The following is an 18,054-nucleotide window of genomic DNA, read 5'->3' as shown; positions in this document are numbered from 1 at the left end:
TCGTGTGTACATGTTTCTTTTTCCCTTCCCACCACCTGCCCGTTATCCCTTCGCCATGGTGAGCGCGATGCTTCCCGGAATTGAGCGAAAATAAAACTCTGAAGAGTATATGGCACGGGGAGAGAAAGAGAAATAAGGAGGAAGAGAAGGCTGGGTTGTAAAGGGAATGAGGACGGGGGAGGACAAGAGGGAGGCAAACGATCGTCACGGAACTCATGCAGCGTGAGTCGACCTAAGGCACGATCGCCCGTTGCTGCTGATGCTGCCGTTGCTGGTGCACCGCGCGGAGTGCTATCTACCTATCTTGATACGATACAAGCAGCCACCTTCTCTACGCGATATAATCCCATTGCCGATGGGATCCGACGTGTTAGGCTGTTCAACGAAACCGTGCTAAGATAGAGGGGATCCGTAAATCTTCACTAGCTACTGTCGTCCTAGCACCAACGAGCTAGGTCTCCGTTGTCCCCTTATAAAGTCTACGCGAGCGATACTTTAGCGTTTCCTTCTTGATAAACCATAGCGAGGCAAAGGTTTGTTTAATCATATCGAGATTAATTCGCACCGATAAAAAATATTTCGCAAACGGGACGAAAAAATAACTTGTTTGTTGATAAAATCTCGAATCGGGACTTCTTAATTAATATTCAATAGAGATACTTTGGCACATGTGATATAATTAATAAAATATATAACAGATGTGTATGTGAAAGAGAGAGAGAAAGAAAGAGATTAAAAATTCTGTTCTCCGATTTAAAATTTTCGAATAAAAGATTAAGGAAATAAGAAAATAAAAGATAATTTTATATTAAATTATTTTCTTTCTGCGTATCTTATTTCGTAATATAAAGATATAGAGATATAACTTTTTCATATCTACTTACGTAAGCAATAGTGTATATTCGGCTGGTTGTGCAAGGCCAGGAATAAAGCTGATTCTTACCTGCAACAATGCGAAGACTATCATTAAAAAAAAAGGTAACATGTTCGCATATATAAATATATGTATAATTTATACTGCGTTTAAAATTTAAAAAAAAGTAAATTGTTAATATTTAAAGAAATAGATTGTGTAATTAAATCATTAATTGACGGAATTTTTTATTCTTTTTTAGTATTTTTTATCATTAGCAATCATTAAAATTAATGAGACGTAGGGAAGAAAAAAATTATCTGTTCCGATCACAGATATCAGCTCGTTACGCTTTCTTAATAGGACGTAGTTTCATCACAATGGCTTTTGGTTATGCATCGTTAACGATAAAGGTCAAAAACCGCAGAAAAACGTTATCCACGATTTCTTGCGAGCCGTTCCTTCGATTCGCGCTTAAAACAAAGTCCCATCGAGTCCATATCCTCGTGTAACATGATTGCCGCATCGTTGAGAAAAAAAGAGAGAAAAACCGAACGGTATTTGCGAAATTGACCGTTTCGGTCTCAAGAAAACACCCATTTCAAATTGATCGTCATCGGGCGCGCATCTCCTCGAGCAATTTCGGGGAGGGCTAACCACTCGGGACCACTGTGGCGTCGCGCAGTAGGAGGGAAGGGGTGGCATACAGCCTTTCGAAAACCTGGTATTCCGGTCCCTTGGCGGAAAAAGTGGTAGGTTGGGCCTGGCTTGGTCGCCATCTCCGCCGGCGTCACATCACGTATCGTGGGGCTTCCAATGGCGGGCACCGATATAACGAACCGTCAAGCGCGGCGGCGAGAAAAAGTTGGACGATGCCCGCTCTCGCGTACATGCCATTCGGTACCGCCGATTCCTCGCTCACGCGACGAAGAAGGGCCAGAAGAAAAGCGCGGGGAACGAATAGAATGAGGAGGAGCGAGGGAGCGACGAGCGAGACGGCGCGAGTGAAAGCAGGAGCGAAAGAGTAAAAGCAGACCGGATCCCCTCGGTTGGAGCGCTCTTAGCCGGCTCTCGGCTTTCGTTCCCGGTCGCATTCACCTTCGGGGGGAGGTGGGCCCCCAGGCCGGGCTAATGGGACGCAATTAAACGATTCGTATCAAAGAGCGCCGCCGATCGCGCACCCCGGGAATGTCGCGTACTAGACGGGCGACGGGGCGACGAAGGGGTTGGAGGGGAAAGAGACACGCTCCGGATCCAGTCGCGGATTCGTTCCCCCGTGAACGAGTCTAGAAAAATCTCGGCCACGTCCAATTCCATCTCATTAGCGGAGACGGCTGCTGATGCTTGTCTCTCTTGCGGTCTTAGCGCAAGAAAGGGAAGCCTTCGGAAGCCATGTATGGAACCGGTCTCCCTTTCTGTCTCCCTATCTATACACCTCTATATACCTCGTGGTAATATACCGGGTGTCGCCCGCGTATCTCGTATTTCTTCTCGTGGATACAGCAGTGCGGATCTAACGTTCTTGCACACCGGCTGCGCTAGAAACGGGATACGATGCGAGGGATGAGAAGGCGTTCGACCAAATCCGCTCTCTTTGAGTTTCGAGATTGTCGCGTTTTATATTCACCTGTACTACTCGAGAGTAGATCTCTATACCTACACCCTATCCCATCTAGCTATTGTTTCAATTATACGTAGCTTAATTTCATTCATTTCATTGCGGTCATTGTCTCCCTCCCTCCCAACTCTTTAGATAGAGTATCTAAATGTCAATACACACGCCAGGTTTAAAATAGTCAGACTAATTAGTGATATAAAATACTTATATGTCTCGTAAAAATCTCCGGAATTTTGGTCCTTACGCTTGACATTTATTGTAAAACGAAATTAACGATAAACACGCAAATCTATTCTTTAAGCAGGACACCCCGTACACCTGGCCATACGCTTATATTCCGTATGCGCATATATATTGTATACCTATATATCGTAGCATGCACATGCATGCGCTGCAAAACAAAGCGAGCTCGTTAGGAGGTGCATTGCAACACTCTGCTCTCCGGTACATCTTGCTGCGCTCGATCTGCGGTTCCGATTTGCTCGACTTGGCCGGACTTGGGTGTTTGTATGTTTTTCGCGAATAAGTACACAGTTATACGTTTGAACGTGTTTTGATTTTGCGTGATATAATCGCGCGAGTTAACCAAAGAAGGAAAATTGCCTCGGATTCGAATCCAACGTTCGTAATGATTTTTTTTTGTAAACGACGAAACCGCATATCGTGCTGGGAAATAAATAGCAGAAAGCAGCGCTTGATCAATGAAACCATTTGTAAAATTTACATTTTCAAATCAACGTTCTCCTCTTATTCCTTATATATTTTATTCTATTAAAGTACGATGGATAATTTCGTTATTCCTTTCCTAAAAAATGGTTTATATCATTTAAAAAAATTTTTATAAATTTATAATTTTATAAAAGCAGTACAATATTTCTTCTCTTTTAATGTAATTTTTTATCTCTTCTTTTTAAGCGCAAGCTGCTCACATAAAATGCAATTAAATAAAGGACTACTCAAAAATTAAGAAACTTAGAAGTTATAGAATTATCTGTGAAAAATCAGTTGCGTATTAATAATTATATATTAATAAACCTCAATCACACATTGAATCTATACCAGACATTTGTTGCTCTCTCTAATTGAAAAACAATAAAATATAAATTCGTTGATTTTATAGTTATATTTATTCCTTGATTTCATAGATTTTATAGTTGTATAGTTTTATAGTTTATTGTTAAAATTGCAAGCTCGTAAAATATTACAATGTGAAAAATGTTCACATATATATGCTCTAAAAAATTTTGAAATTAAAATAAAAAATATTATAGAAATAGAAGAGATAAAAAATGGCATTAAAAGAGAAGAAATGTTATACTGCTTTTATAAAATTATAAATTTATAAAAATTATTTTAAATGATATAAACCATTTTTTAGGAAAGGAATAACGAAATTATCCATCATGCTTTAACAGAATAAAACGATCTAAAAAGATGCACAAAAATGTTGAAGAATGAAGCATCGGTAAGCCTTAAGGTCGAGATAAAACCTGAACGCTAAGATATTGCCTTATTAATGCCTTATTAATGCCGACCACTTCATTAACGTCAAGCGTTCACGCGTGTACGGTTGATTAAAAGGTAGTAATCGGTATCCCTCAATAAAATTATTTTCGCTTCGCGAACGGCGGAGATCGCTTTACTTGTCGATAAAGAGCGGATCCTTCATAAGCTCGGCTAACCACATAACTCTCCTTCTGGCGGACAAGTAAAATAAAAGAAAATATGGGAGAGGTGATCGGCCTTTTCTCGAGGTGGAGTCATGCGAGCGCGGGCTTGTAGAGGCCTGGTTGTGAAGAAAAAGACGGAGAGGAGCAGAGGAGAGAAAGAGAAAAGAGGATCAAACGAGCTTAAGGTAAAGAGCGTGTGAAAAAGAGAAGAAGCAGAGAGAGGGGGAGAGAGAAGAGAAGAGGAAAGAGAGAAAGCTTCGAGAGAGAACCAACTGGGCGGACATAGCTCTCGAGTTTGCACGACGAGTTTATGCGATTTTTACACTCGATCTGATTTTTTGGCGGCGCCCCTCGCTCTCGCGAGACAGATATATGTCCCATGGCCATACAAGAGCCGCGCGTATAAAGACATCGAAGCGAAGCCAACGAGAATTTCTCATCCCATCCGCTGCGCGCTTCTCTTCTGCCCCCCCTCCCCCTCTTTCCCCTCGCCCCGCGAGCATCTCCTTCTCGATTCTCGTTGCCCCATCATCCCGTTTGCCACCATACTTGGTATACCCTTCTTCTTTTCTACCAACCGCTTCCTTTCACCTCCTCCTTTTTCGCCTCCTTCGGGCCCCAAGATGGGGTACAAGAAGACGAAGAATCGAAGGGCCTCGCCCATAACCGGTTCAGTCTTTCTCTCGTCATCGCGCTTTCCGACTCCCTTAACCGCCGGTCTAACAACATGCTGACCTGCTCCATATAAACTATGTATAGATAATCTGCTTCTCGGTCAATTACGTATTTATTGAAACATTGATGATAATGCATGCGAAAAATGAAAATTGATTCTCTTATTGTGTCTGTTCGACTTGCGAGTGGTCTGAATCACTAGAGGAAATCAATAGGGGAAGTTATTTGTGTACCTATTCAGATTGCGGTCGCAATAATATGTTTGCAGTTTTACTTTGCTTCTTTTTATGGCATGCGATACACCTGCTTATTTCTGCGTGCATGGCAAACATACTTTTCATAGTGGAAACACTATGTTTCTATACAGCGAGAAAATAAACAAGTTAATTAAACAAGCTCCTCCAATCTTCCTTTGCAAATATAAATAAAAATTGACATAAATAATTCATCTCCAAATGGAAAATTTTAATAGATATTTCTGAGTACGATATCATTATTATTTTCAAAGGATCAAGAAAAATTTATAGAATTTCGTCGATCCAGTTTTCATTTTCTTTCAATTGAAACTAATAAATTGATTAATATCAAAATTTATAAGACTTATATCTCAAGTGGCAGTTCTCACTTTTTTTATACAAATTTTTTAAAAATCTTACAATTTGATGCGTAATCAAGAAAGGATAAAACGCGTCGCGAAAAGTGAAATTGTCAACGTTACTCAAGGAGGGGAAGGAGCTAACAAGAATGGAGGCAGGGCGCAAGTATGCAGGCAAATACAACGCGTATGGACCAACCTTCCCGCATACATAACCGACCGGCAGGCAAGAGTGCAAGAGCAAGGCCAAAGAGTTAAAAGAAAAAGTGCACATAGAACAGCATCCACTCATCACGCGGCGTGTGTAGCCGGCTTTTAACATAAGCGACCGTGCCGCTTGGCGGTGAGAGCGAACGAACGCTTTTACAACTCAATGTGCTGAAAAGACTCCTCGAGGCTCTCTCTCTCTTTCCTCCTCCATCCTTATCCCCCCTACGTCATCCTGTTATTCGTTCCAACTTAAAAAGGATGAGTTGCACAAACGTATGTGCAAACATAACAGATTCTCTGCGTTTTTTCCCTCGATATTTCATTGCATTATTCATGATTTTCGATGTAAAATAAAACAAAGAATCATTAAAATTGATTAGTAACATTTTATTTTATAAAATCTGTAATATGTAAAGCTATGTGTTTAAAACAAATTGAATTTAGATTCATGGTATATACATTGTACAATTAACTGTTTAGTATGTGAAGATATTTTTTATAAAAGAAACGTTGCAATCGATTCTATATAATACAAATCTTAATGGAATTTAATATAAAGTATATAAAAAAATTCGAGATATAAAATATATCATATTATTCATTTTTATCGAAAAAGTAAAAGCTTTACAACATTATTAGGAACATGATTTCACATATAAACTTGTATAAACGAATGAAATATGATTCTATAATTGGAATGTAAAATCAAATTTGTGAATGGAGGGTTGAATAAATCGTATTAACGAAAAACTATTTCGAGGAATAATAAATGACTCCAATCGGTCAAAAAGCCAACGAGTCGAAAAAATTCAATTTACCCAGAAACCGAACAAAAAACAGAAGGGAAAAAAATCAATAGTTCGCCAGAACAATATTATCTTAGACGGTTCTTTAAATAGATTTCGAGATATTCCGACACCAACCCTAAAAGAGGAAAAGCTCTTGGAAACTCTTATCTCTTCGCATCCCTCGCGTATTTCTTATCCATTATACGTTTCCCTTGCCCTATCGATCCTTCTTCTCCCGCCTAGCGAGTTTGAAGCAAGTTTCTCTGCTTATAAGGTACCACACCGTAATAAAGCAATGTGCAAACAGAGCTAGCTTTTAATTAGATAGAAATTTATAGTTGTTGGATAATAATATAATATATATATATATATATATATATATATATATATTGCAATATATCAAATAACGAAAAAAAGAATGTCGCTAATTTTATGCTGCAATATATCAATTTTTATTGCTAAAAAATTTATTTCTTTTTAATACATGTACATGTACATATATGTAAATTACACATATACATATATGTAAATTAGAAAAAACTTACAGCAATGAAAATTTGCACATTAATCTAAACATATCTTAAGTCTAGCATATTTTATCTGATTCTGATAAATATTGTATATGCACATATTTTTATATAATTATCGCTGTTTCCTCTTTTATATTTATTTATTTAAATTATAGCGAGAATTAAATTCCAAATTACGACATTTAATTTCCTAGCTTAATTTAGAATTTAGATTCCGCTATAATATAAATAAATAAATATGTGTGTGTGAAAGAAAAAGTCGTTATATTATTATATCATACATTTATCAGCCTAAATAAATGCATTGGATTTAAGAATATGCTTTATAAATATGCATTTATAAATATTAAATTAATTATTTATTTAAAAATAAATATATAGGCGATAATATGAAAGGGAAAGATAGAGAAAGAATTGAAATTGTTCATAAGCAAGTCCTTTTACGTACATCTCTTAATCTAGCAAATTCTCTTGTCGATTCTACATTATTGACTATTATTAAATCACGAAATATTGCAAACATTTACGAGATGCTATATTTGGATTTAATTTGTATTGATTACAAATGGAGGAAGATTGGCATTGCATGAAATCAAAAATAAAAATGCATCGAAATATCAAATCATAAATTTTGATTTTAATTAAGGAAAAAACTACAAGTCTGACATTTGCTTAATTCGCGCAGCAGTGTTTTATCAAGCCTACCGATATATTTGAAAGGAAATTAGTTTAATCGTCGCGTAAACGTAGTCTCCCTATGCCGCTATGTTTATCTCGATTCCGGATGTCCAAATAAAAGGGGTTTTCATTTACATTAGGGAATTTAAGAAAGTGCGACGATAACTACGCAATTAAAATGCCGGTGCACGTACACAAATTGTGAATATAATCCGCGAAAGAAAAAGTTAATGGTTGTTACTATATGAGATTACGTATGAAATGCAAATTGCGGCATTATAATTTTTGCCAAGAGCGCTTCCCCTAAGCTTCGGCGCGCTTGCACAAAATCTAAATACATAATGAAACTATTTAAAATCATTTCAATTGCTGTATATCGTCCTCGGAAAATGCTTGGGAGGGACTCCCGCGAAATCGCAAGAATTTTTTTTCCCACGTTAGATCGAGAGCGAAAAAGTTTCACCGCGTTTCTCGCTGCTGATTCAACGATTTGTTTACGATTTCGGTGACGCATCTTCCGCGGTTTCGCACTAAAATATGAAGATACAAGACGCACGTTTCACGTCGCACACGCGCACGCATACACGCGCAAATACACATGTAGGCGTAGACCCTAGGATAAGATGGCTACAGCTGTTGCATCTCGCGCATCTCGATCGGAAGTCCGCACCAAAGCGAAACGACGACGACTGTACATACCGCTGCCGACATCCAATCGACGGTGACGTCGCGTGCGGGCCCGACAATCGTCTGAAATCACCGTGAGAAACAGTGAGAAAATTAACTCAGCCGAAGCCGCGAGAGACAAGCCTGGCGCAATCTTGGACACGGCGGCCATCTTGGGCGGCCTCATCGGCCGCATCCCCTTCCCCGAGCCAGTCAGGTTCGAGAGCCGGTAAAGGAGCCACGAGCGATGGTGCTGCCGCCCAGTGGTGAGCCGCGGGGTTTCAGGTTTCATCGACCAGGCACCATCCCAAGCCGTTCTCTCGACTTGACTGGACGGGCCGCCATATTGGCCCGACCCGACCTGCGCAGATTGGACGCCGCTAGTCCGGGCCAAGTGTCGCCTACGTCATGTGTCAATCATTCCGGTCGGCTTGAAATCTCGAGCGATAAAAAAAGATGTCCCGCGTAAAGCGACGTCTCGTTGCCGGAAGTGCTTTCCTTGCGACGTACGGTGCGATCGCACGCGGCGAAGGCTTTTCTTAGGGATAACAAAAGCCTCTGGGCACGATGAACGCATGTTGGCGGTTAGGGTTATGCCGTGACGACACAAGCCGAAAGTGTTCGCATATGACTCTCCCGAGTGTTGTGCGTCTGACAGTGATTCGGTCGAGGCTGTTGCGCGCCGATTTTACCCAGACCTTGAACGACACGTGAAACTTTGCTGTCGCTTCGATACGAATGACAAACTCTCGCATGTGCATCTATCTGGCAGATTGGACACGGAATGCTTTCACGTGTGATGACGCGCGCCTGCGCTGTCAAAGCGCGCACGCATGCAATAGGGAGGACATATGACTTGGTAATTTCTGTAAAGTTTCATGTTACGTACACAAGCAATGATACAATTATTTTCACACTTTTAGATCGGATCTAAAGATATTTATAGGAAAAGAAATCAATATACCGATGTAACTTCTCCAAAAATAATTTAAAATTAAAATTAAAATTAATTTAAAATTAATAATGTAATTAAAATAATGTTTTTAATAGATATACATATATGTATAATTTGATACAATTAACGTTAACAAGATTTCAATTATACAATAGAAATAATGAATATTAAAGGAGCCTAAAAAGGAATAATTTTTTCTTTCAAAAATTAAAAATAATTTAGAAGAATGATATATATGATAGCGCCTTTTACACGAAACACTAAATATAATTTTCACATAAAGACTTCTTAGTTATACTTGGCACTATAAATTATACATACACACATGCATGTGTGTTTTTTATATAAAACGTTATATTGTACAATAAAATGTGAATGAAGGAAAAGTTAGTATCATCATAAATTCTCTCTGCTTTATTCAGTTATCTGTTACCGATGTAACGTTAACAAGAAACATGCTGTGAATCTCTATAAACATCGCACGCTTTGAATTACGAAGAAACTATTTGCTAAGCTGACATTCCGTTAAGTATACGCGTTGCATAAGATTATTTACAGAATCGAATAAGCGGATTACAATGTCGGTAATAAATATTACCACCTACCTAGTTGCAACGCTTTTCGGTGTTAAGACCAAAACATTTCTCGCTATAAATTCCCATCTAAATATCGCCCGATCGTGTTTTCCAAAAACACTCGATGTGCCAATTTTCGACGTCTTACGTACAGAAATTAATATATGTACAGAGATAAAAGAAATATCACTCTTTCGAAATTCTATGGCCGAACACTCGCGTCAACATATTATTCAATTCGATGGTAGACTTTTGCTTTCCGATTTCTTTATTATACTTTAGGAAACTATTTTGATCTAACCACTTTGACTTAATATTTCGCGAAATAATTCAAGCTCTCATTCCCAAGGATGGATAAGTTGTATCCGTGTCGGTGAGCGTGTAGAACGAAAATTCAAGCGCCTGACTTGTCTTCGGAAACAACGGTTATAGCTTCACCGCGAACGGAGCCCACCGGATAGTTTCGCGGGCGGAGCTAATTTACGTGAAGTCGAGCAATAAACATCGCGTCTCTCACTAGAGAATACCGCCGTGCATACACGTATACGTAGCAGCCCACGCGCTTCGAGGTGCGAGAGAGAGAGAGAGAGAGAGAGAGAGAGAGGGAGAGAGAGATAGAGAGAGAGAGAGTGAGAAAAGCAGCGAAGTGCGTTCGTGTTATAGGAACGAGAACCATACGCACGTAGGGCGCAACAGTAGTCGTAGCGCTGGTTAATTAGGGTTTAAGTTTATGAGGTGCAGGGCGCACGCCCCACCCCTGCCTGCTCCGTCTCTCTCTCTCTCTCTCTCTCTTCCTCTCGCCTCCCTTCCCGTCTCCCTCCTCCGTTCCCCCTCGCCCCTCTGTCGTAGAACTCGCCCCACGATCTACCCATCCCCTACGCACCAACAGCAAACCACCACCGGGAACAGTAGCGTCGCCCTTTGCATCCTATCTACTGGCGCGCAACCGCGCGTATACATGCGCGCCCGGGATATCAAACTTCACACGCGAGAGCAATAATAAATGTTGGACGTTCGCAGCTTCGCAGGTTTATCGTTGTTACCGCAGATTTACGTGGATTCACAATGAAAAAAAGGATAAACGTTGGACGTATAGGGCAATGAAAAGATGGTGATTACAGTTTCCATGCTTGCCTCTGTAACGGCGCGGGATGAAAAACTACGCCGTTGTTCAGAGCACTCGTCGTCACCCGTTGCGGGTATCTGAATATTAGAATACGCGATATACACACTTCTCGATTCGAATCAGATGTGTATCTCATGCATATTTAAAAATGTGCGGCAATTTTTAGTTGAATTTAATTATCTTTCTTTAGTGATGCGAGCGTATATTTCTGATGTATTTTGCAGCTATCGAATTGAACGATTAGTCAAAATTCTCGATTATAATATAATGATGATATAATGATTGTTTGATAAAGATTATAAGAAAGTATAATAATTATTTATAAATATTTTTTTTTCATTTTATATAGTTCCCTTTGTGGAAATATATTTTTATTAAAAAAGTTAAAAAATTGTTCTTTACATATAGATATATGAAATGGAAGAATTAAAACATTTAAAAGAAATAATTATAATTGTATCATAATTGCTGATGTGAATAAAAATTATATCATTAAGATATTATATAATTAAGATATTAAGATTTCATAAAGATATTATCATCTATCGTAAATGTTTAAAAATAAAAAATATATATTTAGACGTATTTTTACATCAGGTTTTCTCAATTATAAATCATACACGTGTTGCCGCTTTTTCATTGCTATTACATATGTACATGTATCTGCTGCAAAATTTATGATATTTACTAAATTCCTTGAAAGGAAAAAATAGATAACCTTTGATAAATACATGTAGCGGTGAAACATTATTAACGCAGCTGACTATATAAGTCAACAAGCTCGTATTCGTCGAAGTTCGAGAGATGAATTTTAATTTAAAGGCATTAATCTCACAAAATCTTTATTTTTCTTTACGCTTCCAATTTTTTTTCCATTTTATTTTCATGAAATTAATGTTTTAAAATCTCTCTTTTCAAAATATATCTCAGGATCTCGAAAAAATTCTCTAATCCATGGAAATTTTTAATTCGAGGCCTGCGAAATTAATATTTTTTTCCATCTATTTTTACTATATCAAATAAGTTATACCAAAAATCTCTCTTTTTTTGTAACTGCATTCATCGAATCTAACAACGAATTTGTTAGAGTTAAAAATAAGTTAAAGCGACATGATCCAGAATGTAAATGAAATACATATTCTACGTAAATATATTAATGTTATCTTATCACTATTATATAACATGTTTACATCGGTCGTTATAAATTTTTTTATGAGACAAACATACATAATTGAAAAAGAAAAATATACAAACATCCTCAATCATAATTTAATTATCAATTTATAATTTTTTCGCGGTTGATTGCACGCGCGTGTCAAAATATCTCCAATTACATGATAAGATGATAACATTTTTATTACTAGACAAAAACAAGAGTAGAAATAAAGGATAAAAGTAAATTTAAATGGAGCAAACGATCAGTAAATCTAATTTTAATGGAAGAATCATAAAAATTGCAATTTTTATTGACAGAAAGAGAGGGAGAAATTAGATGATAATTCGCACAATCAATGAAGCTCATAAATATAAAGCAATATAGCTAGTCATGCTTTAATTACATTGAAATTCTGTAATCTTTCGATTGAAATAAAGGGTCATTATTTTCTTAGAAATAGCAATTCTCTAGAAAATTGTCGTATCAAGCAGCGATTGTGTTATTTAAGATGTGATGCATAGGATAGTTATGTCGCCGGGTCAGTCGCCATGAAGAACGCGGGCCTGTCCAAAGCCCCCATATCAATCTTCCTTAGTTCGGGTACGGCACGTTCGCGTGCTAGGAACTAACGCTATCAGGTAGAGATCTCCTGTCGCAGGTTGTGGTCTCGCGCGAAATGTTGCTTCGCGTGCTGCTACGCAGACGGACAAAAAACAACCGGAGATAAGCTCACGATTCTGAGAGAAAGCTGAATTTTAAAAATATACGCTCAATTTTCGAAGGCAAATTATTCTAGCCGAAAAAGCTACGAGCAGTTACCCCCCCTTTTTTTGCAAACACCACCATGATTTTTTTTCGGTTATAATCGCCACTCGATGCATCGAGTATACGTATATTTATGTTGATGCATGCACTTGCATGCTCGTAATGCGCGAATAAAAACTCTCGTAAATATGGCGGAGTCATTCATTCCCCTAGTTAAGCTCCTTCCGTAAAACATTATGTTGGATAAGTAGCGCAATTCCGTTCTCTCGAGCCCTTTTTAAGAGCCTTCTCTCGAAATCATTAGTGAAAATAAGATTAAATCCTTTCCGACTGTATTTATTTTACGGTCTGATTAAAATTGCGTGTACGAGAAGTTTGATTAACGATTCATTGTTAATTTGCTAAATATTTCTTCCATTATGAGTATCTTTTCAAGGGAATTTAATTTCTAATGTCGCATTATATAACATCAAATAAATTATAGGGGTAAAACATCACTGTATAATTATTGGATAATACTTTTGTAAGTTGAAAACAATATAATTGAACGATATATTTGGAAAATCTCGCGCTAGCATTCTTTGAAATAAACAAACGTGGCTCAGCATCCAAGAAAATGAGCGTGCAACGCTATGAAGCGCTTCACTTATTATTCGGTATCCAAGAGGGATGAAAAAAGAGAATCGGAGATATATGTATATGTATATGTACGGCCGGTACATAATGTATATCCGACAACGTTGTACAGCGTAATTAAATCATGCTGACGGTTTTGCAATTAAACTCGATTATTTGCTCGTCGCTAGCCGTCCCACGCCGGCCGCGATTTAACTCTTTCAAGCCCCGCGTGCTCACCCTTCGGCACGCCTCGTACATAGTCACGAAGCGAAATAATCCTTGCGCTCGATTATGTGGGGGGATGATTTTGAGGAATGCGCTTTTTAGACAAAAAAATTATTTAACCATTTAATATATAATTAAATTTAATATTTTATTTAATATATAAATTTTAATACATAAATAATAAATATTTTATATTGAGATAAATGTGTGTAAATATTTTACGTATGTTTCACATATAAAATATCCACAGAGCGCTTGTATTGTGAATTTATACTAATTGTAAGCGAATAATTAATTGTTAGCGAATTTTCGCTCCAATACACAAAGTATAATATCGCTTAAAGTAAATAATCTCGATCCTCCTATGAGATTTATTGCATCTTATTCTCTTCACGTGTGAGATGAATGGTAAAAAGATATCTCTCTAAAAAGTGACGAAATGTGTTGACCGTCTTTTATAAGGCTCCCCAAACTTTCTCGTGTACCGTATCTTTTTTTTGTACAAAAAAATAACGTCCCATCTCTAATAGGGAGAGAGAGCAACTTTCTACCGGATAATGTATGTCTCGTTTTTTTACGGACCCTTAGGCGAAAGACATTGGGGGGCTATATCGTCGTCGTCGAACACACCGTAAAGATCACAAAAAAATAAAAGTCGGATACTTTTTTTTTGTCTGCGCGCAATCCTCTTTCAGACAAAAAGAAAGTATAATCTGGGCGATATCCGAGTTTCACGTTTTCGATTGTTTGTGACAATAGACAAGTCGTCTCGTCTTGATACGCGTTGTTATTTACACAGTTCGCATCCTTGGAAAAAATCCCTGAATCTTATATAGACGCTATAAATTGAATTTCACGTTTCTCTTACGGAAATAATAATAAAAACGTCACCGATGAGTTATACCGTTAAAATACGTGTATTTGTACAACGTTCTTACCTGTTAGTAATGCGATCGTCGGAGACAGATTAATTAAATCTGCAACTTGGTTTACGCTATTCCATTCTCTGACTTGCTTTCCTATATTTTGTTCCACAACAACGCGTATCTCCCTTGCTCCGTTTTGCGTAGTCGGGAGAGGCAAAACGGAGGATGCGACAATATCCGGCACCCCGGCGTCCGACAACTGATAACGCCAAGGGATGTTTATGTGCGTATTCATAATACGCTCGCGCCCCCGTTAGGATACCGAAGCTAATACACAAGTACTGAATTTTCTATTAGTATACATGTAGCGAATAATCGCGATTGACAGTTGACTCAAATGACGCGTAATTTTGCTTACAAAAAATAAAATTAAAACGTGCGAGTCGAATTCAATTATTATATAATTATCGACAATTTTCTTTATTATGCGCGAATTATACGCTTCGTAGAAATGCAGATGAAACGAAAGAAAATAATTAGCGAGCTTAGTCTTTACTTTACGCATAATTGGAAGATAATGCGATAAAATATTGACGCGATATTCGCGACTGATGCAAATTTGGTAATAATTCCGAGCAGGCAAATTTTATCGATGCTGAATGAATCAGCCCATAAAAAGGGAAGTACTTTCCTGCCAGCTCAATGGCTTTCGTATCTATATGTAAATAAAGCAGAAAGAGCCGCATGGTGCGGGGAAAAGAAGAGGCAGCTATTTCTCTCCACGGAGCGTCGCGTAATTTACGTGAGGACTGAAGATAGCGAAGGGACTTAATTCACGTGCCACCGACGAAAAAATAGGATGGTCCCCTGTGAGATTGAAACAGCATTCGCTACTCTTAATTTTCTCGATCGCATAAAATTAGCGGCTGTGATTCACGCTACGCTGCTTGTATTAAATATATTTCGATATATTTCATATCACTCTCTCTCTCTCTCTCTCTCTCTCTCTCTCTCTCTCTCTCTCTCTCTCTCTCTCTCTCTCTCTCTCTCTCTCTCTCTATCTCTCAAAAAAGATTCGTAAGACATAACAAGATTTTATGAAGATCTTTGTCAGAATGATCGCGATAATATGTTCATGAGAAGCGGTAAATCACCCTTATTGCCAACAATCATTATGCCTGACGCGGAGCCAAATTACTTCGCTGAAAATATCGCGTTTTGCGCATTCCAAAGATTTCTCTTCTATTTTTAATCCGCATACTCCGCGTGTTTCGGCGCAATCTAAAATTAATGAACACCAACAATTCTTTCCGACACGACAGACTTTCGAAGAGACGGCGAATTTCTCTCTCTCCGCATCTCGAGCGCCATACAATTCAGCCATTTCTCTCGATACCGAATACGTAATATACGCGTGACTCCCTGATCCTGTAGGATCATAACATATCTCTATCTGAAATAATAGCTCGCCACGGCTGCCACACCCAGTATTGTCTACACGCGTACTTATACGCTCGTATGCGCTCGCTTTGGCATTTTACGTAAGGTATACGAATAACATATACAATACGTCGACCGCATACAGACATCAGCGCGGATATATGGAGTACTATATAAAAGATCTATGTATGTATAAATAAAGAGACGCGTACGGGGAATTCGAAAAGACAGCGAGATGTCGAGCGAGGAGAAAGAAACGGATAGGAGTAGAGTCGGTTGTCGAGGGATCGGTAGAGGGGACGTGCGAGGAAAGAAGGTAGCGATCGGGCGGGGAAGAGGGAACGCGGGAAAAACGAAAGGGGGTTGGCGAGAAGATGGAGGACGGCGGGGGCTGGCGGGGGTTCTTGGTTCGTTCACGTTCGTTTCTACGTCCCCGCAGACGTCCGACTCCTGATCTATGATTCCCTCGCGCATAGCGAAGCACATAACTTTCGTTTTATACCTCTCCTCTCCTCGTGAGATCCGTACGATGATATTGCCATCCACGTGTTCGGGGAGCGACCCCCGAAAACAGCAAGAAACGGAGAAAGGTGCCGAAGAAGGGAAAAGAATGACGATTTTTCGGGAATCGTCGAGTCCTCCGAATGTCTTTACCAGACACGTATTCCAGAATTCCTACGCTACGAATTGGAAAACGATAATGGCGGGAAAGAAAATGGCGAGAAATTTAATAATTTGTCAAACGGTAAAATTTGCAAAAAGGGAGATCGCGAACAAGCGTTTCCGCAAAAGTGAGTGAAAAACTGGAGGCCGGCAATAAAAACGCGAAATATGGAAAATTTATTGTTGCACAAACTATGCAGATTATTATCGTTAGTAAATATTTCCAAGCCGGCATTTATTAGTCCACGGAGATAAAAAGAGAAAGCGTAAAAACATAAAATTTATTCGAGGATTATTCTCCCGGTTAAGATACGTTTTATGCAGAATAGGAGATAGCGTTGTTATTCATATTCTCTAAACTCTTGGAAAATCTTGAAAGTACAGGGCGAGCGTTTTGTTGCGTCGCGAAGGGTAGGAAAGAAGAGAGTGGAAAGTGTCCGCCCCCTTCCTCGTCGAGGATGGGCTCGTGCAAGCGGTTAACGCAGCCATTTCACGCCTCGGGAAGCATCCAGCTTCCTCATCCAAATTCTAACCGAATCCACGGAAACCGCTCTACGGCCCGGGGTACGAAGATTTCTATTTAGCAGCGACTGGAAAGTGGTAGAGACAATTGAGCGAGATAGGAAATGAACACATTATCATTCTGAAAAAATTCACGAACATGTACCCAGACATCGAATCTTTGTTATCTCGGAAATACAGCCACATTGAACATCGTGACTCGATAAAAGTATATAAATCTTTATATCGCAAAAATATCGAAATAATAAATATCAACGGATGAATAAATTTTGAGACAATGATATACCTTTGCATTGTTTGAAGACGCATTTACACATCTATCGATAACTCAGCCAGCTCTTTCATTAATTATCATTTCATGACAATATAATAGCCATTGTTGGAATCATTACTTTGATATATTAACCGTAACGATAATTTATAGATGACGCGTGCAAAGATATCTCTCTCTCTCTCTCTCTCTCTCTCTCTCTCTCTCTCTCTCTCTCTCTCTCTCTCTCTCTCTCTTCTATCGCGAAATTAACATGGAGCAGTCAACCCTGAGTCACGAATTTGAAGCAACATTGCGATATAACGGAATTTCATCATTTTTTTACGACGCTCACGTTGCAAAGTCCTTCCCATAAATCGGACCAATCCCTGCCTTTCGATTCGTAGCGGAGGAGCTTAAAGTAAGTATCGATCACGAAGACTGAGGGAATTACGATCCGTGAGCGATTCTCCATTGCCTATACCAAGTGGTTATTTCTGCCATACGTCGTGCGCCATAGGAAAGGGGCGGCAACCGCAGCAATACGACTGTCCTCTCTCTCTTTCTCTCTCTTTCTCTCAACCGGCGTGGTCGTACTCGGCTACCCCAA

The 18,054-nt window shown here is 38.8% G+C and overlaps 1 protein-coding gene and 1 long non-coding RNA gene across 4 annotated transcripts in view; one reads left to right on the top strand and one right to left on the bottom strand.

Annotated features, from left to right (window-relative positions):
• Positions 1-18,054, bottom strand: part of LOC105252405 (homeotic protein ultrabithorax) — a 102,326-nt gene that overhangs the window by 46,535 nt on the left and 37,737 nt on the right. The window lies entirely within an intron of this gene.
• LOC109610083 overlaps positions 1-18,054 on the top strand; it is a 109,363-nt gene that overhangs the window by 56,010 nt on the left and 35,299 nt on the right. Inside the window, exon 1 of one of the 2 annotated variants that reach the window (XR_002192602.2) lies at positions 8,679-9,142. The exons of the other annotated variant lie outside the window; for it this stretch is intronic. This is a non-coding gene — a long non-coding RNA (uncharacterized LOC109610083). Of the gene's footprint in view, positions 1-8,678; positions 9,143-18,054 lie in introns of those variants that run through there. 2 annotated transcript variants of the gene reach the window in all.

The sequence above is a fragment of the Camponotus floridanus genome, unplaced genomic scaffold (assembly GCF_003227725.1).
Source record: "Camponotus floridanus strain SB8 unplaced genomic scaffold, Cflo_v7.5 scaffold31, whole genome shotgun sequence".
Taxonomy (NCBI): Eukaryota; Metazoa; Arthropoda; class Insecta; order Hymenoptera; family Formicidae; genus Camponotus; species Camponotus floridanus.
Note: the sequence above shows the minus strand (reverse complement) of the source record. Positions and strands in the feature narration are given on the sequence as shown.